Genomic DNA, 26,051 nt, shown 5'->3' with positions numbered 1-26,051 from the left:
GCTGATTGGCTAACAGGAGAGAAACGGGCCTTATTAATTTGTGAAGGCAGATAACACCCACATCTCTCTGGGGTGATATAAACTCTAAAGTTTAATACAATACGAAACTGATGAGATTTCTCACTTTCACAGGCCATTTGCTCCGTCAGCTAATATGCAAATCCTGCCCCCGCTGCTTCGGACTGGAATTTGCTGTCAGCCGTAGACGCTTGTTAAATTCTGACTCACATGTCTGATCTGAGTATTAGAGCGATTCCCAGGTGCTACGATTGTAGGGTGGTAAGTAGAAGCTATGTGCTCAAATTCATCTTGTAATCCCAGTCTGTCCTCCATCCACAGAAAATCACATTGCAGGATGAAAAGAATTAGGAAATGTAAAAATAGCAATTGAGCCATCTTTTGTTTATGCTGGTCGTCCCAGAGAGGCTCTGTGTCCCATCATGGGATTGTCAGCATTTTGGTGCAGCTTTAACTCAGGTTAGTACGATTCTGTTAAATATAGAGTGCCTGGAAAAAGATTTTATCCCCATGGAAGTTTTTATATTTTATTATTATACAACAACATTGAATCACCATGGATTTAATTTGACTTTTTTGACACTGATCAACAGAAAAAGCCTGTTTAAAATCAAAATGAAAACGGAGATCTTCAAAGTGATCTAAATTAAATACAAATCTTCTTTGTCCTCTTCTTGTTCTTCTTCATTTTTTCCCACTTCTATGTGGTGGCTCTGAGGCTGGGGATTTGCAGTGGCAATCAGAAGGTTGCCGGTTCGATTCCCATAGACTCTACTTTATTGGGCCCATGAGCAAGGCCCTTAACCTACAATTGCTCCATTCTGGGAATGACGTTTATCTGCATCCAGCCCTGCATGTAGGCCCTCCAACCTGCAGGAAAAAAACCTGGGGGTTGGTGGCAGAATTGGCACTCCAGCCACCATAAAAAACCTCACACTGGTTCCGTTCCATCTGAACTAATGTGGTGCTGAGGTGTCACCCATCACATGGCTGTGCTCGGGTCCTAATCTGGAATCCTGAGTTGGTTTGTCATGTGGTGGGTGCGGCAATGCGCTGTATCAGCGCGTGCTCCTAACCTTTATGTGCCATCAATATCTTGTAGGTTTTCAGTGTGATTGTACCGTAAAACACAAGATAACTGATCACATAAGATACACCAGAATCATCACTCATGCACTTATTGATTTTAGAAATCCCATAATTAGTTCAATAGAGAACATCCATCTATAGTCAAGTGATTTTAACTGATTGTTGTATAAATACACCCTTAATGGAAGGTCCAACTTGTGCTGAGTCCATATCATGGCCTAACCAGCACAATGATGATGAGAAGAACACTCCAAGTAAGTAGCTCTGGGAAGAAGTAATTGAAAAGCACTAACGCCAGAAAAAAAAATCCAAGTCACTGAGTATCCCATGGAGTCCATCAGTCATTAAGAAATGGAAAGAGTACGGCAAAGCAGTAAATCTGCCTAGAGCAGCCCATCCATAGAAACTTGAGTGATCGTGCAAGAAGAAGAGAAGTGAGGGAGCCACCCAATTATAAGTCTGAAGGATTTACAAGCCATAGTGTATTAAGCGACCATGTCCACTTTGCTACATTTTCATTTAAAAACATCATTTTTAAACCAAAACAATCTCCATTCATACTAGTATTTTTCAGATTGTTTACTAAAGCATCTCAGTCTACACTAAAATGACTGAAAGCGCATATGATGTAGACATTTCTCTATATTGGGTATGAGTGCATCGACAGAGAAATCTTTGAAGACACAGAATCTATCACAAAAATATAGCGACCAGTAAATTATTTGCCTTTTGTACATGTGTGCAGCATTCAAATTATACACAACGCAATTTAAATAAGTAAATGTAAGCAACATAACAAGCTCCATGGAAAGCAGCTCTTCTGTTGGAATATGGTTTTCTTCTGTGAAAGGTGAGCAATCAGCTAATGAGATGTTGCAATGAGTAGGACCCAATCAGAGTGCGATTATAGTCTGTATTTTCGAAACCCAGAGTTTGCAGTCATCCACAATGCATTGCTGAGCTGGTGTTTTCAGAAGTATACAGCTCTAGAGAGCATTTTGAAAAATGGCTGGTTCCGTGGGTTGAAAACTCTGGGGTAGCATGGACGAAAGATGAAAACAGCGACTAATGCATGCATTTTTAAACAAAAACACAGTAGTGTGGACAGGGCTTGGGTCTCTGGGGACTATTGTAAGGTAAGATTAAAACTGGGAAATAACAACACAAGACACAAATTATAGTAAAGTCAAGGTCAGGTCAAACCAAAAACTCAGAAAGGTACTTAAGCAAATGAGACTTGAGGGAAAAACTAGAATCAGATGTCGAGAGCAAAACGGAGTTCAAACGCCAAAGCGAAATCTAAAACTCGGCCTACTTGGAGGAAAGCTAACTGCACTAAAGACAGGCAGGCAGTGATAGATAGATACTTTATTAATCCCAAGGGGAAATTCACATAATCCAGAAACAGTATACTGATACAAAAAAAAAAAATTAAATTAAAGAGTAATAAGTCATGAAAAAGCAGACAATAACTGAGTAATGTTAGCATTTACTCCCCTGGGTGGAATTGAAGAGTCGCATAGTGTGGGAGAGGAACGATCTCCTCAGTCTGTCATTGGAGCAAGACAGTGACAAAAGTCTGTCACTGAAGCTACTCCTCTGCCTGGAGATGACACTGTTCAGTGGATGCAGTGGATTCTTTATGATTGACAGGAGTTTGCTTAATGCCCGTCGCTCTGCCACAGATGTTAAACTGTCCAGCTTTATTCCTACAATAGAGCCTGCCTTCTTAACAAGTTTGTCCAGGCGTGAGACGTCCTTCTTTATGCTGCCTCCCCAGCACACCGCTGCATAGAAGAGGGCACTCGCCACAACCGTCTGATAGAACATCTGCAGCATCTTATTGCAGATGTTGAAGGACGCCAACCTTCTAAGAAATTATAGTCGGCTCTGACCTTTCTTACACAGAGCATCAATATTGGCAGTCCAGTCCAATTTGTCATCCAGCTGCACTCTCAGGTATTTATAGGTCTGCACCCTCTGCACACAGTCTCCTCTGATGGTCACAGGGTCCATGAGGGGCCTGGGCCTCCTAAAATCCACCACCAGTTCCTTGGTCTTGCTGGTGTACAGGTGGTACAGTGGTTTGAGTCACACCATTTAACAAAGTCTTTGATTAGCTTCCTGTACTCCTCTTCCTGCCCACTCCTGATGCAGCCCACAATAGCAGTGTCATCAGCGAACTTTTGCACATGGCAGGACTCCAAATCGTATTGGAAGTCTGATGTATATTGACTGAACAGGACCGGAGAAAGTACAGTCCCCTGCGGCGCTCAATGTGGCGTAGTAGTTAAGGCTTTGGACTTCAAACCTTGATTTTGTTTGTTCAAATCCTGCTACTGACACTGTGTGACCATAAACAAGTCACTTGTCCTGCCTGTGCTCCAATTGGAAAACCAAAAGAAGTTTAACCAGTTGTACCATAAATGTTTGTAAGTTGCCTTGGATAAAGGCGTCTGCCAAATAAGTAAATGTAAATTATCCACCAAGGAATAATGCATTTTAGAGCATAACTTCTGCTCGCATCACAAATTCAACAATGCAGTCCCATGACACATCTTTCATGTCATGTAAATAAACAAAAGAACGGGCCACAATGGAATAACAAATACAATTATTCAAAATTAATAAAAGTGGTTAGAAACCTCTAAATATCAACTCTCCATAATAAAAATAACATTTTATTCCTGTATAGTGGCTGAGATTGGTGCAACTGTCCATACAACAACCGTTGCCTGGGTGCTTCATCCGTCACAGCTTTATGAGAGAGAGTGGCAAAGGGAAACAAGCTCATGTCAGCTCATGCTCTCAACCTCCTACTCCTCCATGACATCTTGTCTAGAGTTTACTGGAAGGCATATGGGAGACTCTGAAGTCAGCAGAAAAGAAGCATCTATGGTCTGATGAGACCAAAATTGAGATTTTTGGCCATCGCACTAAACACACTGAGCCAAAGCCAAACACTGTACATTAACAGAAACACACCAATGATGGGAAATCCTGGTGGAAAACCTGAGGCAGTCTACATGAAATCTGCACCTTGAGAGATGCTTTGCTTTCCAGCAAGACGAGTCCAAATATAAAGCCAAAGCAACACAGGAATGGCCGAGTCAAAGTTCACATTGCAATCCAACTGAGAACTTGTGGCTGGAGTTAAATTAATTTAAAACTGAATTAAAGAGTGTTCACGTACAATCCGCATTCATACTGACAGAGCTTAAGCAGTTTGCGACAGAAGACATGTCTACATGCGCAAAGCGGATAGAGACCTGTGCACACAAACTCTTGGCTGCCAACAGTGCATCTACTAATTACTGACCTACGTCAAATATTAGTTATATTTATATTAACAATGAGAAGTCAAGCAAAATTACACCTTTTATTGGCTAACTAAAAAGATTACAATATGCAAGCTTTCGAGGCAACTCGGGCCCCTTCTTCAAGCATTTGTAATTCATTTAGACCACTTTCCTTGAGACTTGCTTTCATTTTGTCATTTGTCATTTTTGTTGACCGGTATCAAAAAAAGCCAAGTTAAATGCACTGTGGTTCAGTGTTGTACAATAATAAAATGTGAAGTCTTCCAGAGGGGGTGAATACTTTTTATTGGCACTGCATGTTTTACGTTTGGTAAATTGCTGATTCTAAATTGGCCTGGTGCAAGTGTAAAAATGATATTTTATGTTTTTATGTTACATTATTATTCCAGTTCAGAGTAACAGGGATCTGTGCCTAACCACCCAGGGGGCAGCAGCATTAGGGGTCAGCAGAAGGAGTTCTGAGGAGATTGCTCATTTTTGATCATGTAGGCACAGTAACTTCAGGGTGGAGTTTAACGGGAGTCGGCTTCTTGAGTTCATGCAAGGGTTTGACTGCAATGAAGACGGGTGGGAAGATGGAAAAGAGGGTGACACTATATAATAACACTTAAGACAATGTCAACATCCTTCTATATAAAAGCGGTCGGGATTGTCCTTCCGTCCCATGAGTGCTACGCAGGCGCGGAGTTTCACACACGCTCCGTCCATTTTGCAATGCACGATGGGATTTGTAGTTTCGTTTTTCCAGGTAAAAGATGATTTTCTACTCCAGACTGTGCGATATCTTCTTCTTCTTTCTTACTATATAAAAGCGGAGCGGTCAGGATTGTCCTTCCGTCCCGTGAGTGGAAAGCGTAGCGGTATGCTGCTTATCACAGACTTACTACTTGCAGCTTGCGGTACGAAGCGACATGATGTGAGCAGAGTTCTGGTGCTCCCATCCTTCCCTTGCTTTTGTGCGCGATGCGCTGGAAAAATAACCAAAATTATATCTCTGGAAATAATTAATGTTGATGGAGTACAAATGCCTCACCGCGTAGTAAATATCAGGGGGGTTCAAAAGGGCAACCTCAATATAGAAAAAAAGTTTACATTTCATCACAAAAATAACAGAAACTACGAGTATTAAAGTAATACCGCTCAAATTCAATATAACCAAATTAATGAGTTTGTATAAAATATCAAATTGATCTACATATTGAATTGCCTTAAGAAGTGGTCAACTTAAAAGTCGATCACCTTAAAAGGCAGGTCAGCCTAGTCTAAAGATAACATCAGTAATGCTGTAGCTAAAGTGCTTTACAATAAAATATACAATAAACATTAGTTAATGAATTATTTGAAAACATTGTGTAATATTTAACAGAGTAATAGCTCACATAAAGTTTGTACTATCGTGAAGTTTGTGATGTTTACCTGGACCTTATATTCAGTTCATCTATTGTTGCCCTTGAAGATTGGCACATACATACACACTGCAGGTTTTTGTTCCAACCCAGTTTCTTAATAAGAAGTCAATTATTGCTGATGAAGCACTTATTACTCAAGTTAAGGTTTGAGGCTTCATTTTAGTGGTCTCACTTGTTAAAGTTCCCCACCCTTAATTGCTTATTTTAGCCTTAATCACTGCTTTATTGGCTCCTTATTAGCAATAAGATGCAAATGACAAAAGCAGCCAGCAGTTCCCCATCTAGCTAGTTTTCATTCAAAGTTGTGTGGATTCATCAGACACGATTTGGATTAATAAAAGACTTAAGAGAAAAATGTGACAGACTGAAAATTATCTATTTGAAGCTACAAGTCATTTGGATGATATCTTTGGAAAGGAAAAAGTCTACAATATAAGAACCTAACAGCAGTCTAGCAAGCCATAAAATCAAATAAGGTCTGAGATTGGTAAAGATTGGTTTCTAACAAAGCAATTGGGTTGGAACAAAAACCTGCAGCCACTGGGGCCCTCCAGGACTGACATTACCCACCTCTGCTCTATATAGACATTCAGTACCACCAGTTCTAACAAACATGTGGGTGTTCTTGCGACACACATTAAAGTGCAACTCTTTTTCTTATATGCCGCTTACTAATCAAACTCTTGCTTTTACTGCAATTCTTCTAATTATTGAGGAGCGACCACAGTAACCTGTGAATAGGAAAGTATCTAACTCAAACTCAAGTGCCCTTTCATGATTTCAGTCACTCTACATAAAAGACAAAGTATAGAAAGTATAAAAGCAGCATGGTATTTATCAACATATAACAATCTCAAATAGAAGAAATTATAATAGAAAATAGATAGCAAAGTCTGGATATGAACATTCTTAGAAGAAATCAGAAGAAGAAGAGGTGATGTTGTCCTGGATGGCTTTTAGTTTATCGATCGGTGCTATTCATAAGTTAGGTTTTCTGATGTCCACATCAGATGGTCTCACATCTTTAGATCTCTGACGTCATTTTTCCTTCTTCCGTTTTGGTCCGTCAGATCAGCCCTATTTATGCTAAAATACACAAGTTTGATTCTGGGACATGTGATTGTGCACACATTTGATTGGCTATCTGGTCTTGGTGACGAATGACTTTGATGACAGCATTTGATCTTTTAAGTACCTCCACAGTCCTTCCTTACTCAAGCTGTAATCTAATTTGGTCAATTGTGTCTCTTCGGCATCCATCCGTTTGCAGGATAGAAATTAATTAAAAAAAAAAAAGGTTCTATGGTATCTGTGCTTATTTCCCAATCCCTGGTCATAAACTAATTGGAAAAGAAACTGAGTGAAATAAATGCATTAATTACAAGTACAATACAAAAGGATGTTTGCTATGCCTGTAATTAAAGTCTTGTAAATTCTTTTCGTTCCTGATTGTTTGAGCAAAATAATTTAAATTTAATGTAAATGGTCTGCAGTTCAAAAATTGAAGACTTTCCACACCAAAACCAGTCAAACAGTGATAACTGTCATTAAATGCTTATTTGCATGTTGATAACACTTTATATGAACTTTCATTAATAAGTCACTTGCAAACTACATCTAAAATCTCACAGACAAAAGGCTAAATAACTTGTATAGCCAGCAAAGTATAGTGGTTGAGATCTGCATTTTATATATATATAAAATCCTAAGCCTAAAGGTGCAACAATTTTATGAGATGTTTTTTGTCACGCTTTAAATCAGGCTTATTTTAAAACCTACGTATATATCTTTGATATCATTCTTTTCAGAATTTATCGAACTTTAATGTGATGCTGTTAGATTTTCAGATTTTTATTCCGTTTTTAAATTCTAAACTAAATAATATCAAGAACAAACGTCTCACAAGACAGGACTTTGTGCCAAAAGATTTAACTACACCTGGGGCCGGAAATAAAACACAAGGAGTAGGACAGCTGCTGTACAGGCTTTTAAAGGTTTGAAGCACCACACGAGATGAAGATCACGTGCACAGCAGCAGCAGCAAGCCAGCAGCTGATTGAGGAAAGAGGTAAAAAAAAAAAAAACTTTGTTTCCCATTGTATCACCGTTTAAGAAGGGGTTTCGGAGGAGCAACCGCATCTCCTTGGGGTGCGTTCAGCCCTCCTCTTCACAAAGTGCGCATCAGAGACACAAAGCAAGCAGGGGGAACCCCCTACTGTGTGTGTATATATATATATATATATATATATATATATATATATATATATATATATATATATATATATATATATATATATATATATATATATATATATATATATATACACATACATCCATTATCCAACCCGCTACATCCCAACTACAGGGTCATGGAGGTCTGCTGGAGCCAATCCCAGCTAACACAGGGCACAAGGCAGAAAACAAACCCCGGGCAGGGCGCCAGCCCACCGCAGGGCACACGCACACACTAGGGACAATTTAGGATCGCCAATGCACCTAACCTGCATGTCTTTATACTGTGGGAGGAAACTGGAGGGCCTGGAGGAAACCCACGCAGACACGGGGAGAACATGCAAACTCCACGTAGGGAGGACCCAGGAAGTGAACCCGGGTCTCCTAACTGTGAGGCAGCAGCGCTACCCACTATATATATATATATATATATATATATATATATATATATATATTTTATATTATATATATATATATATATATATATATAATTTTTTTTTTATTTGCTACTTTGTGTTCTCCCCCTCAATAATACACTCTCAGTTGTAGACTGCCAATTCCAGACAACACGTATTTCTTTAGGATGTGAGAGGTTAGCCGCAGTATAGAAAAAGGTGAATAAAATATACATACAGGATATACATTGTCTGAAGCGCTTAATCAAAATCAAGGCTGCAGTGTGCCTATGGAAGCAGTGCCAGGTGCATGGCGGGATCCCACTTTGGACGCTGTGCCAATCCATCACAGTACTAAAACGCTGTTTTAGCAAATTAACTCCCAGTGTTGCAGAAAAGGAACGTCTTTATCTTTTTCTTGAGCAGATGGAAAGCTGACAAGCTGTTGATGTGAGTTCTTTTTATTGGAGGCTTCACTGACTTCCAAGCCATCATGCCAGTTCATTTGGTATTTTACATATTGTGCGTATGCCTGACTGAAGTCAGGGGTGTTTGTGTGTGTGGGGCGGGGGTTTAATATACTGTTTCCATGGCAACAGAAGGACTTAACAGAAACCTAGATTTTGTTATTATTTGTCACTAGAAAACATTTTTATGGAAGTGAAAAGAGAGAAATAATTTGAATTTCTCTGTCTCTTCATGTGAAGACTTATCTTCTTCAGTTTTGAGAGGCTTCAGTGAGCCATGCAAATCTGAGAGGCAGGGTGCCATGTTTAATGGACCTTTGTGCAGGGCTATTCAACTTTCAGTGTACACCATTTTGGAGTTTGAACGATGTATCAGCACTAGCTACCAGTTCACAAATGATCACATCAGATGGACTGGTGACCCTGTCTGTGGTTTTTTTTTACCTTATGCCCAGTTCCCTTTGACCTTAAATCTAAATGAAGTGGATGGAAATACAATATATGATTACTCTGAATGGATGTTCTGTTATTAGATCTCTCATGTTTGGGCTTTACTGATGATGGTGCTCCTGTAATAAGGCCTTTCTGTTCTTCCAGTTCTTTGTGGTCTCTGACATACACTCACCTTAAGGATTATTAGGAACACCTGTTCAATTTCTCATTAATGCAATTATCTAATCAACCAATCATATGGCAGTTGCTTCAATACATTTAGGGGTGTGGTCCTGGTCAAGACAATCTCCTGAACTCCAAACTGAATGTCAGAATGGGAAAGAAAGGTGATTTAAGCAATTTTGAGCGTGGCATGGTTGTTGGTGCCAGATGGGCCAGTCTGAGTATTTCACAATCTGCTCAGTTACTGGGATTTTCACGCACAACCATTTCTAGGGTTTACAAAGAATGGTGTGAAAAGGAAAAACATCCAGTATGCGCAGTCCTGTGGGCGAAAATGCCTTGTTGATGCTAGAGGTCAGAGGAGAATGGGCCGACTGATTCAAGCTGATAGAAGAGCAACTTTGACTGAAATAACCACTCGTTACAACCGAGGTATGCAGCAAAGCATTTGTGAAGCCACAACACACACAACCTTGAGGCGGATGGGCTACAACAGCAGAAGACCCCACCAGGTACCACTCATCTCCACTACAAATAGGAAAAAGAGGTTACAATTTGCACGAGCTCACCAAAGTTGGACAGTTGAAGACTGGAAAAATGTTGCCTGGTCTGATGAGTCTCGATTTCTGTTGAGACATTCAAATGGTTGAGTCAGAATTTGGCGTAAACAGAATGAGAACATGGATCCATCATGCCTTGTTACCACTGTGCAGGCTGGTGGTGGTGGTGTAATGGTGTGGGGGATGTTTTCTTGGCACACTTTAGGCCCTTTAGTGCCAATTGGGCATCGTTTAAATGCCATGGGCTACCTGAGCATTGTTTCTGACCATGTCCATCCCTTCATGACCACCATGTACCCATCCTCTGATGGCTACTTCCAGCAGGATAATGCACCATGTCACAAAGCTCGAATCATTTCAAATTGGTTTCTTGAACATGACAATGAGTTCACTGTACTAAAATGGCCCCACAGTCACCAGATCTCAACCCAATAGAGCATCTTTGGGATGTGGTGGAACGGGAGCTTCGTGCCCTGGATGAGCATCCCACAAATCTCCATCAACTGCAAGATGCTATCCTATCAATATGGGCCAACATTTCTAAAGAATGCTTTCAGCACCTTGTTGAATCAATGCCACGTAGAATTAAGGCAGTTCTGAAGGCGAAAGGGGGTCAAACACCTTATTAGTATGGTGTTCCTAATAATCCTTTAGGTGAGTGTAGAAGCCATTGAAGCTTTTTATGTTCTACAAGACAGATTCTTGCCGAAACTAAATGCTGTCCAACTTGTTAGCTACATGACAATGCAATACTGTAAATATGCAAGAGGAGCTTCTTTTTATTTTGGAATGGTTTTATTGTGTTAAAATTAAAAACATAACCAAATGACTGATTGCTTTTCACTACAGCACACAATTATTGTGCCAGTTTAAAATGCAATTTTGTATTGCATTTTATTTCACATCCATAGCATATGTCTTAACTAAAAGTAAAGCAAACGTATTGCATTTTGTTTAGCAGCTGCTCAAAGTGTATTGCTTTTCAATTCATGAGACTGAATTAATCATACCACCAAATGACCAATCAGCATATAAAGGTGGAGCAAAGGGGGTCAATAGAGTTGAAAACCATTTGTCCATTGGCATTAGGGGTGACGGCACTCTATACTGTGGCTACTATAACAAACACCTTTTGGTCATCTTTGAGCAGCATGCATGTATTTACTTTCTGTTGTATATAATGTGTGAGCAATACTTGATCATCTCTTCATAGCTTACTTCATGATATCAATGCTGCCAACTTTAAAGATAATTAAAAAATAAATTGTAACACACCAGCTCCAACTATATACAGATACAAACTAAAAACCAACCAGGTAATTTATCAGAATGTTTTTGTTCACATTAAATACTATTTTTTCACAAATACCCAACCTCCACTTCAAAAAAATGTTTTCCTTACACAAAGATTTATTACTTGTTTAGCATGTTGGAAGCCTTTGTGCTCATTTTTCAAAATACAGGTCAGCCTTTGAATTTTGCAGTTGTATGATTTGTGAATCTGCATATTCACAGGTTTGTCATCAGTAATTAAATGAAAATTATTTTGAGAGTTTTTCCACCTATTGTAGAAAACCTCAGATGACGTTGTAGCCCTGCTAATTAAATCGACGGCAACTCCCATCGATCTCCGCGTCACTACATTATTGGACAGCTTCAGCAGCTGCTGTGAGGGCTGCTGGGTGAAAGATGAATGCACTATATTTTTAAAAGTAAACCATAACAAGCCAACAGAATCACAATCGGTGATGTATTTTTTGTTTCAAGGCTTAACTGCACAATTGGATTACAATTACACCAATCAGATTACAGTTTTGTCTTGATTTATGTTCTTGTCCTGCACCCACTTGTTCATTTGAATACATCTGGGTTGGAAAACGTCTTTGTCTAGTAACCCTCCCAACTTCTTCTAATCTTCACATATTCAGCATCACTATAGGACAAATCTTACATAATTTTCAGGAGGCTGTTCACAGGGGATTTCATTTCATTTCATAACTACACCTCCATTATCTGCATCTGCAAAATTGGTCATATTTATGAGTGTTTATTGTTTTGTGCATAGTATTTTGTTAGATTTCTTTTGTATCTGTAATATTAATCATTTTTGTCATTTACTACCATAAATATACACTGTGACGGGCAGCCAACGTTCTTACCCAGCTGTGATACCCAAAAAATGAAAGAATGGGGAAAGACAGCATCTTTAGGACATTGTCTTCCCGGGAACAGAAGATGGCTGCCATTCTGGGTTGCAGCAGTGCCCCAGATTCCAGCAGGGCATCATGGGACTTAGAGTTCTTTAACTCAGCCCTTTTGGGTACCATGGGTGCCACCAGGGGGTGCTGTGAGGACTGAACAACCCTACATCATGGGGTTTCCACCTAACCCTGTAGTGCAGTTCAGAAGCACTTCTGGGATGGCTAAAATAAAAAGTGTTTATTGTTGCACTTGTGGCAGTAGTGGGAAACACTTGTTATAAGAAGAGATTCCCACAATAATTGTGCTTTTAACTTGTATCCTGTGTCTGTCTGTGTTGGGTTTGGGGTGCAGGAGTGACCCCTTCTGTCCACAACATATACATTTAATATAATTGAAATTTTATAAAAAGTTACAGTTTAGTAAAGAACTGCTGAATTATGCACTTTGTCAGTGGGGAATGCCATGCATTTTTGTCTCGGCAGCAAGTCTTACAAATGTGATTTGATTGCGCAGTGATCATTCTATGTCATGTTTCTCACAGCTTTGTTTGTGGTCATCTGTAAAGTATCTCATTCAGAACTATGTAGGTCAGGCATTGTGTTTCCACCTATAAGCCCATAGAAACTTCAGATAGTAATGCTTCTGACTGCTAAATTGTGTGTCATTTATGCAATCCTAAATCCATTTTTCTTCTAAAATTTAAATGACACTGTTATACACAAACCAAAGCAGGAAAATAACTGTTTAAGTTTTGGAGCATTACCAGTGGAGATGCTTTTTAGAGTAAAGAAAACACAAAACACTATTGACCACACACATTAATACCGGGTCTTCTCTCTGCAAGTTCTTCATTCATCTCTCCTGTTCCATCTTTTCCTTTGCTGCAAATTTCTTCCAATATTACATTACAATGGGCTGTAATCATGTTAGGCCCTCCACACGCTGCTCTCCTTCTCTTCTTGGATTTATGACTTTATGCCTCCCAGCCCATTCATTTTGTACTGTGCTGGTTTAAATGTCCTTGTAGTGTGGGGAGCCACAGCCGTTTTTCTTCAATATCTCTCCATTTAAATTCTTTCAGGGGTGTATAGCCCCAATGCATTTTTATGGATGAGAAAGGAAGTTTTTTTTTTTTTCCCCAATTCAAAAATCAGATTTTCATCCTGTTCCTGGTTTATAATAGCACAGTTTAACCCTAGTAGATATACCTCTGGTAATTAGAGACCCATAACATTGTGTTAACAGCTCTCAAGTGGTTATATAATACAGTGTGGACACAGTTCCCCAGATATGCTTCATTCATTTCATCTGCAAAAATGTGCAACAAAAAATTTGACAAAACAGTTTAAAATAATTTAATTATGATTAGTTATTCATCTAAAACACATAGGGTCCCTAGCAACCTGAATGCAGCAAAGTGTCTGTATTTTTATGTGAGCTTTTTAAGTGCTGCATTTGTAAACAACACTCAAGCAAAATAAACTTTTATCATGATTACTTTGTATCTGTATATGCCCATTACAGCTCCGCTGTTGTCTTGCTACTTATTATTTAGGTATTTATGAGTTTAGGGAGGTAAGAGATAAAAGAAATGCTGCAATGTCCTTGAAGGAGTCCTGTCATTGATTGCAGATGAACAGTCTGAGAGTGACCCAGAAGCAGGCAGCAGGGAGACAAACAAAGAACAGAGCGAGGCAGCGTACAGTGATACTTTGGATGTATTAGATCATGAATGTTCTGGGCAAGAAGTTGTAGAGGGGCAGAGGTTGAAGGTAAAGTGGGGCAAGCAGCTACAGTAGCTGTAGCAAGTGAAACACCACAAGCCACATTACTTGAAACAACTTCTTATATAAGAAAAAGTGGACAAAATCACAGAAGGTGCTATATATTTCCAGCATTACTGGAATGCAAAGCAATTGAACACTACAATGTGTGCCAGGAGCCATGCTCCAGTGATCACAAAAATGTAACTGTGGTCTGAGATTATTGTGTTAAGTAGCACAATATGGATGTGTCATTTGTTATTATTTGTAGGAATTATTAAAAATAAGTTTAAAAGTTTTATACTGTTCAGGGAACACATTATGGCAGGTGGCCAGAATCCTTATCTGGCCAGGACACCAAAGGCACAAGGAAGGACTCAGGGACAGCGTATTATCAGCACAGTTTCTCCACTGGGCCGATAGGGGGCAGCCCCCTTGGTTTCCAGTGGGGCTATGTTTTATGAGCATGAGAGCTCAACCCTATTGGAACTCGTGGTCACCGCCAGGGGGCACATGGACCTTTCCAAGGCCTTATTTGGTCATGCTTCCGCCACAACTGGAAGTGTGGCCAGAAGAAGCCCGCTTGGCACCTGGGGTCCATCCAGGTGTCCTATATAAAGGAGCCGCCTCACTCCATAAGTTGGCCAGAGTCAGGAGGACAGGACAAAACCTGAGGAGGTGTTGAGGGAGAAGGACTGATGGCAAGAAGGGACCGTTGTATTGGTGATTTGTGCACAGTGTGTTTACTTTAAATAAACCGGGTGTTCTCTTGAACCTGTGTCCTACCTGTGTGTGTCCGGGTTAGGGTGGTGGTATGCCCCCTAGTGGCTTACAGCATTATACATTGAATACATTCTTGTAGTAATAATGCAAGAGAGTAATGATGTGGCATGTTGATTGGACATGAAAGTACAAATTTCACTGTATGCTATCGCTGTACGCTACAGAAGTGACAATATTAGTAGTACTGCAAACAAACGTCTGAACATATATTGGTGGTGTTGTCGACCAAGAGGAAAACACAAGTCCATATGAAATGCTGGGATGCCAACCGGGTCACCCCGTTTTACTGAAATAATAATTCAGAACAAAATCACAGATGCACAATGGCAAACAAGCAACAAAATGCAGCTTCAGACATTGGCTGCTGTGAAAAGGTTCTGAAGAGTAGTTAGGCTTCAGGATGGACCTCCATCCAGCAGGTTGCTTGGGCCTGAATGAGACACCTCCTTTGATTCACCCTGCTCTCATAGCCTATTGGACCAGAATGGGTGGAGTCGGTTACCTTCATTGGGTGTCTTCTCAGGTCAGTGAGTGAAAAAAGAAACAAGACAGGCAGCGATCATATCCCTGGGTGGTAATGCCTGGAAGATGACCCTCTAGCATGCATGTGTGACAGTGTATGTCAGTACTGCTTATGTTAATGAAGTGATAGGAGCAAAGTTAAGTGTTGAAATGAATCATCAGCACCAGATCAGCAAGAATAATGGTGCAAGACACAAATTGAATTAAAGTCAGACCAGTATTCCACTATGTGTGGACCCCAGAAGCAAGCCTCATCCGATCCTAGTCCCCAAACTCTAAAGACAGGCTTTTTGGCAATCATAAGCCTTAAATGGGTCTCAGGCTTTTAAAGTTGAGACACCTCAAAACATTTTATCGAAGACAACTGGTCTTTATGCCAAAAACAAAACTGAGTTACTTTATATTTGAAGCACTTATTAAATAATTTATAATGATGAATTAAATAATTAAAAGACAATGCCGGGGAAAAAAGAAGCAAAAAATAATGAAAAATCATTTGCCTAAAAAAGCAAAGCAAAGAAATCCAGTTTGCATTCCAAGACCAGAATCCAAATAAACAGCACAAAATAAAAAAAAAAAAACTTACAAAACTGATCCTATTTTCAAAATATCCAATGGCACTCTGAAGGACCTTAACCCTCAGTCGTAATATACACACTGGTGGTGGTCCCACAGCGGTGACGTCATGATGGATCAGCAGTTTGTTGATTTCACCCAGAACACAAGGGATATTGCTTTGAGACACAAATACTTAACACATTGAACTAAAAAGAATATATAATATAGAGATATCGAAAGCATAATTTGTAACACTAAAAACTAAATATAAAAAAACAAAAACATCCTCAAAAAAGTACACTTAAGCCATGTTTGACATCCTCACAAATTTTTTTTTTTATCTCAGAGGCTTTCTAATATATGCTGATTATTCATCCAAAGGGAGAAGACGTACTGAATATTGAAATCAGAGCAGACTGTTTGTGTCTGATTGGCAAGGTGGTCTGCTGGCTAGTGCCATGGACCTTAAGTGCCAAGTTTACTGTTTCAGTCCTTGAATCTGATTCAATGTATGACCTTGACCAAATCTCTACCTTCTCCTAAAAAAAGTGTATCCCAATCTTTTAAGTAACCCTGGGTGAAGGCATCAAAAAAAAAAAAAGTTGAAGGAGCTATCAATGTACATTTTTTGTATGAAAATGTGCTATATAAATAAATGTTGATTGATTGATTGATTGTGAATGGAGCTCAAATTCTAAGATTCATTGGCATGTGTCCTGAGACATTACCCGGCGATTTAATACTACATCTCTTTAGAGGGAGGAGAGAGTTAACATATATATATATATATATATATATATATATAAATCTTCATTTGGATCTTGATCTTTGTTTGTCCACATATGAATTAGAAGAAGCACTAGATGGCAGTAGAGAGACAGCTAAAACATAGGCATTGCCTTAAGAATCTCCTCCAGGCTTATACTACTGAAGACTGTAGTAAACTCCAGTCACACCTCAAAACACACAAATTGTTGTGCTTTAAATTAACTAAAGAGATCTTCATTTAGATCTTGATCTTTGTCCGCGAATTCCACGCATGCGTAGACCACCTTCCAGTTTAGTACGTTGTTGTTACTCACGGATGTCAACAATGTGCCGGAATAACGAAAGGGGTGGTGGACAGTGTTACGCTGGTTAGCTCCTGAGGCCTGGTTAGAGAACGAGATTGCCGAAGATAAAAAGTACGTGCCTACGTAAAATATGAATGAAAGAAAGACAGTGGGTAAAATGAATGACAACGTAACAGCATGTTCCGGAAATTATTATTGTTACGTTGTAGCCGGCTAGTGCTGCGCATCTCACAGTTGTACCGTGGCTTGCTCACATGTCAGTGAAGTGATCCCTATTTATGCTTTAAAGAGCCTGGATACCTATGTGTCCCCCTTTTATAACCATTGCTCCGTGTATATTGCCTTACTCTTTGGATTGCCACAAAGCAACCTGCAAGATTGGAGAAAGGTTGAGAAACATTGTGAGAGGAAACGATAGCATCGTGAAAACAAGACGGACTGTGAACGGACAGAAGCAGAAATGCTCCCACACCACCACATAATTACTATTCGGAAAGTGATTCCGAGTAGGCCGTTCCTATCGAATCAATGTCCAAGGGTTTTCTTTTGTAATTTTGTTTCCCTTATAAAAAATCATAATGCTGTGCGACGAAGGGCCCAGTTCACGACTGGCAGCCACGTTTAAACATGGAGCCCTTCACACACAACTTTAACACGCAAGCGTAGTTGGGCGCACATGTACTAGTATATATATATATAAAATGCGCTGATCAATGTAATCGGTGTACCAGGAAATCATGCATTGACAAAAGTTCCCCTTTGCTTGTAATGCAAAATGTGATTAAATGCATTATTTTTTAACGCGTTATGGAGCACATGCATTGAAGCTTCTCAGCTGTGCTTGTGCTAAGAAAAGGAAAGATTTTAAAAATAACGTAACACGATTGTCAATGTAACCTTTTATAAGTAGTGCCTGGAGGATTTAGTGTGGAGAAACTCTAGAGACAGAGTGTGTATTAACTTGTGGATTTTTCAGTGAGTATTTGGTGGCAGTCTGACGATGTTGCTTCGGAAGACGGCGTTAGCCGCGGAGCTCAGCTCAGAGCGAAATGAGGTAAATGGGAGGGGAGATGATGACGTGACTCCCTCACCCGCCACACAGTCTCTCGGAATTTGCATAAGCACACCCCTTCACCTGCAATTTTAACTTAGTTACAAAGTGATCAAAATTCTCGTTTATATCCTGCGTCCTCTCATTAAACTTGTATCCCGCATTACCGTGGGCATGACAAACGCCAGCGGCAGCCTGTCTATGAACTTCATTTAAACTTTAGGTTTACACCTTGCTTTGTTTCCGAAGTAGCAGCACTCATGAATATGGTTGTATGTGTCACTCGCTCGCTTCTTATTGTTTCGCTGCCTTCTCAATTATATAATGCATGTTTTCTTCAGCGCTTTTTGGAGCTCTTCCTGGTTTTCTACGCACTGCGTTGACAGTCAGTTGACGTGATTACGTGGGAAGCGTGATGATGTCACACGAAACTCCGCCCCCCATGGCTTTCGAGCTCAACTCCATTACAGTAAATGGAGAAAAATACCTTCCAGTTATGACCATTACACGTAGAATTTCGAAATGAAACCTGCCCAACTTTTTTAAGTAAGCTGTAAGGAATGAGCCTGCCAAATTTCAGCCTTCTACCTACACGGGAATATATATGCATACTGTATATACACTATGTGATGGACTGTTTTATGGTCTTCAGAACCTCCTTTGGTATTTTTCCTCTAGGCCTTCCAGATCTTCTTGTGAAATATGAGCGCATTCCTATTCCTATTCATTTCTACAGTGAACTTGTCCAACAAGCATGTATAACTGACCACCTACCCTCATAAAGACCTATAAAGATTCATAAAGTTCAAAGCTATTCAAATTTATAAACTTGTTTGCGTGATTGATAAGTGTATCCTCAAGGCATTTTTGGAGTGCTCTAGTAGGAGCAGAAGTGCCTTGAAGCCACCATCATTGTCTATGTTATCACAAATGGTACTGGAGGACAAAATGGAATGACAAGTGTAATCATTTGCACACCAAATCTTGTATGCTGGTTTTTATGCAAACTGGACTATTGCTTTCAAGTCTAAATATTTTCCAGATTGAATGTACAAGTGTAGAAGTAGCTGCTGGAGAAATTCCACACTCCACACAGATAGAAAGTGGATCAAAATTTGAACCCAAGTGAGCAGGGTACACTAGCTTCACAGACTGGCAAGGTTCAGTTATTTTTTTAAGTTGCAGTGTGGAAATGCTATTCCACTTATAGTGCCATTTCAGTGCTACAAGGATGACAAAATAACGAAAACAACAACAGAAATCAATAACAGTACAAATAATAAGTGTATACTTTGCTTGTATTAAAGAATCTCTCCGCATACAAATCTACAATCAAGCACTGTCAGGAGACTAAACATAAAACTCGACAGAGATAAACACAGAAGTTAACTCAGGTGCTCCAGCTGTTGTCTTCTTCAGATGCTGTAGGAGTGTGCAGAAACCTGGAGTGTAAAGTTATGGAAAGCAAAAGTCCCAGAGTTGAGCAGGTCAGCAGCTCTGGTGCTCCAGCATTTCTGGGGTTCGGCAGTTGTGGGGTCTCAACTGGTAGGGTATGGTGACACTTTTTGTAACTTTTGGATGATATTGTTTTAATAGAATTAATTATTTGGTGTCTAACCAGGAGTTTTGCCACCTGTTTCCTAGAAGTCTCTGTAAAACAAGCACATTTCTCCACCTTTCTCCCAGCAGAGCCCATTAAATAGCTTTTCATGGATGTAAGAAGAATGGAAACAAAAGCAAGTAGTGCATAACTAAAGTAAAAGCGAGTAATGTAGCATAATGATAAAAATGAGAAATGGAACTATACATAAACAGGCTATTTATATGAATGCAAGTCTTATTAAATACTCAAACCACAGTGGCACACTGAATATCATTAATCCTTCACCAGGACTGTGGATCTCTAGGACAGTAGCATTGAGCATTCTTCCTCCCAACCGAGAATTATCATCATAGTCATTCATAATAATTTTCATTCCACTTTTCCATTCCTGGAGAGGATTGTGGTATCAACACACTGAGCTGGGCTGATCAGGCTTCTTCATGGGTTTCTTTCTGCACTACTTAGACATTCAAATTACAGTCAGGAGATATAACCACCCTGTCCAATCTGTTCTGGGTCTGTCCAATGTCTTCTCCTGCTGGAACCATACCTGGCACAAAACTAAGGGGAGGCACTGTGGGGTATCCTAATTACATGCCCAAACCACCTCAATTTACTGGTCTCTTTATGGAGAAGCAATGGTTCTCTACTACAAGGTCCTCCTATATTAACAGTCATGGGATGTCTTGAAGCTTCCATTATCCATTGCAGCTGCATTATCACTAGTGGGACTGCTAAGTAAAATGGAATATCAAGTGTAACCATATGCAATTCCTGATCTTACATGTTTATTTCCAATTGGAGCACTGCTCTTGGGTCTAAATATTTTCTGAAACATAAAAGTTTTTTGAACATACAAGTTTGGGAGTAGGCGGAGGACAAAATTGCACATTTCACACAGGTAGTGAATAGACCAGAATTTGAATCCATGCGAGTTCAGCAGCAAGTGACTCATTTTGGCAGCTTGTGCTGACAAGCTCATTCTTTTAGTCAGTTTGCAAATAAATGCTGACTGACCAGTAAATCTACATTTTCATTTTCTAAAACTGCTGGTACTGCATAATTTCATTAGGCAAGCTCTCCATCACCTTTGACATCACTCCTGAATAAGACCCCATAGGAGTTGAACTTCTTCAGCTGGTGGTAACTGCAATGTATTATGAGAAGTACATGGTCTCAGATTTGGAGATATCCCATAACTATAACTAGAACATTCCTTAGTAAGTATATGAGGGTAGAGTAATGTAATTTAAATGCAAAGTCATAGAATTGAAATATCATGTGAGTCCCTAACAGTGAGAAAATTTAAAATGAACGTTTTCAACTGTGGATTTTTCTATTGCTACATGTTTGGCTTCAAGAACCTGGGGGCCCCACCCCCCTTAGCTGTACTTTTAAAACACAGGAGCACAATAAAAAATAATTAAATGCTAAATGCAATGCCCTTAACAAAGAATGAATTAATAATACAATAATCATAAATAAATTAAGAAAAGGTAATACATCTAAAAAATAAATATATTACAATAATTAATACAATACACATGGGGCAGGACAGAGTCGCCATGAAGTCCTGACCCCTATTTGGGCACTGGGAGGAAGCTTGGAGGAAGTTTGCATTAGTATTGAATGACCATAAAAGCAGCAGCCTGCTAAATAAGACCTGCACGTATGTGCCTCCTCATCAATCGTGTATTTTGTCATCAAAGTTAAGAGAAAAAAAATGTGTTTTTCATTCAAAAGGACAAACTGTTCCAGAATTTCTGGTTTGTTTTACTCTTTAACTGCTTTTTATGTCCCAAAATAATGACTGACCTACATGGCTCAACTCAGCTTAGAAGATAAAAGTAAAAAGTCCTTACTGACTTCAAATGCACAACTGTTGCTTGGATACCGGCTGACACAGTTCTTTGCGCATTACTTTAATCTCGAGTATGCCAAGATAAAATATCAGATCAGTTCAGCAGAAAAAGAAACAGAAATTGAAAGTGAGTTTAAGGCTGTTGCAGCTTTGCTTTTGCCCATAATGGCAAATGCACTAGAGAACAACAACAACAACAACATTTATTTATATAGCACATTTTCATACAAAAGAATGTAGCTCAAATTTATCTAGAATAGCATGTTTATTGAGGTGGTCATTTAATTGCAAAATGACTGCCTTCTCTAGAATTTTACTTAAGAAGGGCAGGTTAGAGATGGGTCTAAAATTTTCAAAAGCAGAAGGGTCAAGATTATTTTTCTTGAGTAGGGGTTTAACTACAGCAGTCGTAAGACAGTCTGGAAAGACCCCCGTATCTAATGACGAGTTTACTATGTCAAGGATATTATCAATAAGCGCGTCTGATACTTCCTTGAAAAACCTTGTTGGTATTGGGTCAAGGACGCAGGTGGAGGGTTTCATTAGAGAGATTATTTTATGTAAATCAGGTAAATCTATCCTGGTGAAAGAATTGAATTTGTTTATAACGGAGTACTGGGGCTTAGGAGGTTCCACAGTGTTGGGGAGATATACTATATTATTTCTAATATCATAAATTTTTTGATTGAAAAATATAGCAATGTTCTCACAGGTTGCGCTGGACGTATTATGGGGGCATTCCTTTGTGTTACCTGGGTTTAGCAGACGATCAATTGTAGAAAATAAGACTCTGGGATTACTAGCATTGTTATTTATAATCTGAGAGAAATAGCAGCACCTCTCAAGACGGACTGTTTTTTTGTATTCTGTTATTTTAACTTTTTAATATTTCATAGTGGATAGTTAGTTTAGTCTTCCTCCATTTACGCTCAGCTCTGCGGCATGTTCTCTTTAAATCAGACACTCTTTGTGTCTTCCAAGGTATAACAATGCTAGAAGATTTTTTAATTGTCTTTTCAGGTGCAACTATGTCAACAGCAGCTCTTATTTAAGAATTAAAGTTTTCCACTTTACTATTTACATCATCCTTGCTAGAGAAGACAAACAGGACATTGGAAGTAGTGGAAGCAAAGTATGGTACTAGTCATATACTGTATGTCCTCCTGTCGGTCAAAAATTACAGCTGTTATTAATTAGATTAGAAAAAACTTTATTATTCCCATGGGAGAATTCAAATGCCTACAGCGGCAGAAACAAAAAAACACAAATACAGAATCAGAGGAGAGATAATATAGCCATTCAATCAGATATCCATCAGTCCAGTTACTGAGCCACTTGTGCAGTTTAAAGGGTGAATATCAGAAGCAAGCATGAACTTCTATATGCTGCATATATGCATTAATGCACAGTTAAATGACTATAACATTAAAACAACTGATAGATGAAGTGAAAAATTGATTATTTCCTTACAATGGTGTTTGTCAAGGCATTGAACATATTAAGCCATAAATGAATAGTCTGTTCTTGAATGTGATGTGTTTGGAAGCAGGAAAAATGGGCAAGGATCTGAGTGACTTTACCAAGGGCCAAATTGTGATGGCTAGACAACTGGGTCAGAGCATTTCCAAAATGTCAGGCCTTGTGGGCTGTTCTCATTATGCAGTGGCTAGTACCAACAAAAAATGGTCCAAGAAAGGACAACCAGTGAACCAGCAACAGGGTCATGGGCCACCAAGGCTCTATTGATGCATGTGGGGAGCAAAGGCTAGCTCAGGGGTGGGCAAACCTTTTGGCTCAGGGGCCACATTGACTTTTAGAATTTGACAGACGGGCCAGGCCAGCACTAGATGCATACATATCAAATATAAACATAAAAAAGGCATTACAGTGTTAATATTTACATTCACTTTTAGTGGGAACAGTGTTGTTGATCACCCTTTTTTGCCAGTGCATCGAAGTGTGGTGTTAGTTTTGTTGTGGCAATTCTCAGAACAGATCTGAGGTGTTCATTGTTCAACTGGGATCTGTGGGGTGCTTTGTTGGTGTTCATCACACTAAAAGTCTGTTCACACACATACGTAGAGCCAAACAACACCAGCATCCTCTGTGCCATCTTCTGGATGTTTGGAAATTTGGATGCACTTAATGAAGCATAAAACTCATCGAGTTAAGAGAGCTGAACTTCTCCTTTAAGACAGTGTCACTTTGGAGATCAATCAGTTCCAACTGCAACTCCTGTGGCGCCGTTTCAGGGTCCTGTGTGAAGGGACATGACACCAGCTGAAGTGACTTGTAAATTTTTCCAAAATCAGAGAACCGTCGGCAGAATTCTCCATGCAGGTCATCCAGTGATTTCCTGTATTTTTCACAAGTCGAGGGGCCCCTTTCAGTGTAGCCAGTGTGGGGAAAATGAACGAATGAGTTGTTTGACGTTTGCTTTGAGAATAAAGCTAGCTTGGTTTCAAAGGCTGGGACGTTTGTGTACATTTCATGCACAAAACTGGTCTTTCCCTTGTAGCTTCATGTTCAGCTCATTCATGCAAGTCAGTATGTCCACAGCAAAAGCTAAATCACAAAGCCAATCTGTGTCACTCAGCTCAGGAAAATCGTCAGCTTTCTCAAGTAGCTCCAAAAATGAGATAATCTCCTGTTTGAGCTCCCACACTCGTTGACATACTTTCCCCAAACTTAACCAGCGGACATTGGAGTGGTAAAGCAAGTCCTGGTGAACAGCGTCAATTTCTTCAAGATACTGAATAAACTGATGATGCTGAAGTTCCCTCGCTCGAAAGTTAAACGAGTTTTACATCTGACTTCACTACGTAGTCAAGTAGCAATACGGATTTACACAGTGCTTCCTGGTGGATTAGGCAGTGTGTGAAAATTACCTCCTGCTCAGGGTTGTCCTCCTTCACCCTCTCCTGGATTCTTTTGAGCAACCCGATGTTTTTTCAAGTCAGATTTGGTGATCCATCTGTGGTAACGTTGGTGAGCGTACTCCAAGGTAGCTTGTGCCTGTTGATGACCCCCGACACGCTGTCATACAAGTCTTCTCCCCGTGTTTTCTCCTTTAGGGATTCCATGGCCAAAAACTCCTCCGTTATCTCAAAATTGTCATTAATCCCTCTGATAAAAATTAAAAGCTGAGCGGTGTCCTTTATGTCATTACTTTCATCCAGTGCCTAGGAATATAATGTAAACGACTCCACTTTCTTGTTTAACTTGCTAGCTAAGTCTTCATAAATTAGCTCAACATGGCAAGTCACTGTCCTGCGTGATAAGCTAATTTTTTCAAATTTGTTCTTGTTCTCAGGACACAAGATACCTGCTGTCTCTACCATAGACAGAGAGAGAAAGGCTTGCTGGTCTTTGCTAATTTGAATGGCACCACATAACTTGCCTTCGTGCTTGATTCTTGGATGGCAGTTTGTCGGATAAAGGTATTTTGCTGAGCCTGCAAACTAGCTGCCAACCTCTGAGCGGTAGCCGTCCGTTCTTGCGTTGACTGGTTGTTAGCGTAATTAGCATGCTTGGTGGAAAAGTGACGGCTGATGTTGTATTCCTTTAAAACCGCAATGGTTTCTTGGCAAACAAGACATACAGCCTTTGACCGGACTTAAGTGAAAAAGTACTTAGTTGTCCATTCCTTATTAAACACTCGTCACTCACTGTCGACTTTTCTTTTCTTGCCGGCACAAATAGGGCACTAGTTCATGTCTGGCTGCATACAAATACTTCCAGGGCATGTTAGTGTTAAACATGAATCAGTATACTAGGGCGACTCTTGGCTATGGGAGAAAACATACCGAATATACTCACAGATACGTTCTCCCACAGATAAGTCGGGACTTGATTTTACTGTAGAATTTCTGGTATTTTATAATGTTGGTTGTTTAAGTCGAATGTGGAAAACACGCTATTGGTCCAAGAGATTATAAAATGCTAACGCCCACCTGAGAGAGTAACCATGAGACACGCTGCCTTTTTTTTCTATGTGGGTGCGGTAATGTAATCAGCACACGCTCCTAACCGCCCTCTCTCTCTCACTCTCTATTGTGCCTACGTGACCACTATTCTGAAGCGACATTTGCACGGTTTTGTGTTTTTTGGATTTCACACCCTCATTCAGCTTTATCATAAGAGCATCCCATATCTACGATGGAGCATTCGATCAGAAGAAAATATGAAGCTGGTTTTAAATCAAACATCGTTGAAGTAGCAAAAGAAATTGGTAACTGTGCTGCTGCAACAAAATTTAATGCATCTGAGAAACTGATGCGAGATTTGAGGAGGCAAGAAGATGGTTAAAAAAAAAAATGTAAGTGTCACATTTTTGAATGGGTGTATAAGTTGGGGTCTGATTTTATGATCGATTTTTTGGGTTTCAAGACCCGACTTATACATGAGTATATACGATAGTTGAACATGGCAGGTGGAATTCCATCCAAACACTTGTAGGAAGTAACAACATTACCTGCTGTACCATCCTCAAAGCAATCACTGGTTTTAACGAAACACATAGGCTGACTG

General features: G+C 39.7%; 1 protein-coding gene across 2 annotated transcripts in view; it reads left to right on the top strand.

Annotated features, from left to right (window-relative positions):
- klhdc8a (kelch domain containing 8A) overlaps positions 1 to 26,051 on the top strand; it is a 72,077-nt gene that overhangs the window by 9,441 nt on the left and 36,585 nt on the right. The gene's annotated exons all lie outside the window — the stretch shown is intronic.

Source organism: Polypterus senegalus, chromosome 3 (assembly GCF_016835505.1).
Source record: "Polypterus senegalus isolate Bchr_013 chromosome 3, ASM1683550v1, whole genome shotgun sequence".
In the NCBI taxonomy this organism is placed as follows: domain Eukaryota; kingdom Metazoa; phylum Chordata; class Cladistia; order Polypteriformes; family Polypteridae; genus Polypterus; species Polypterus senegalus.
This window is presented reverse-complemented; position numbering and strand designations above follow the sequence as displayed.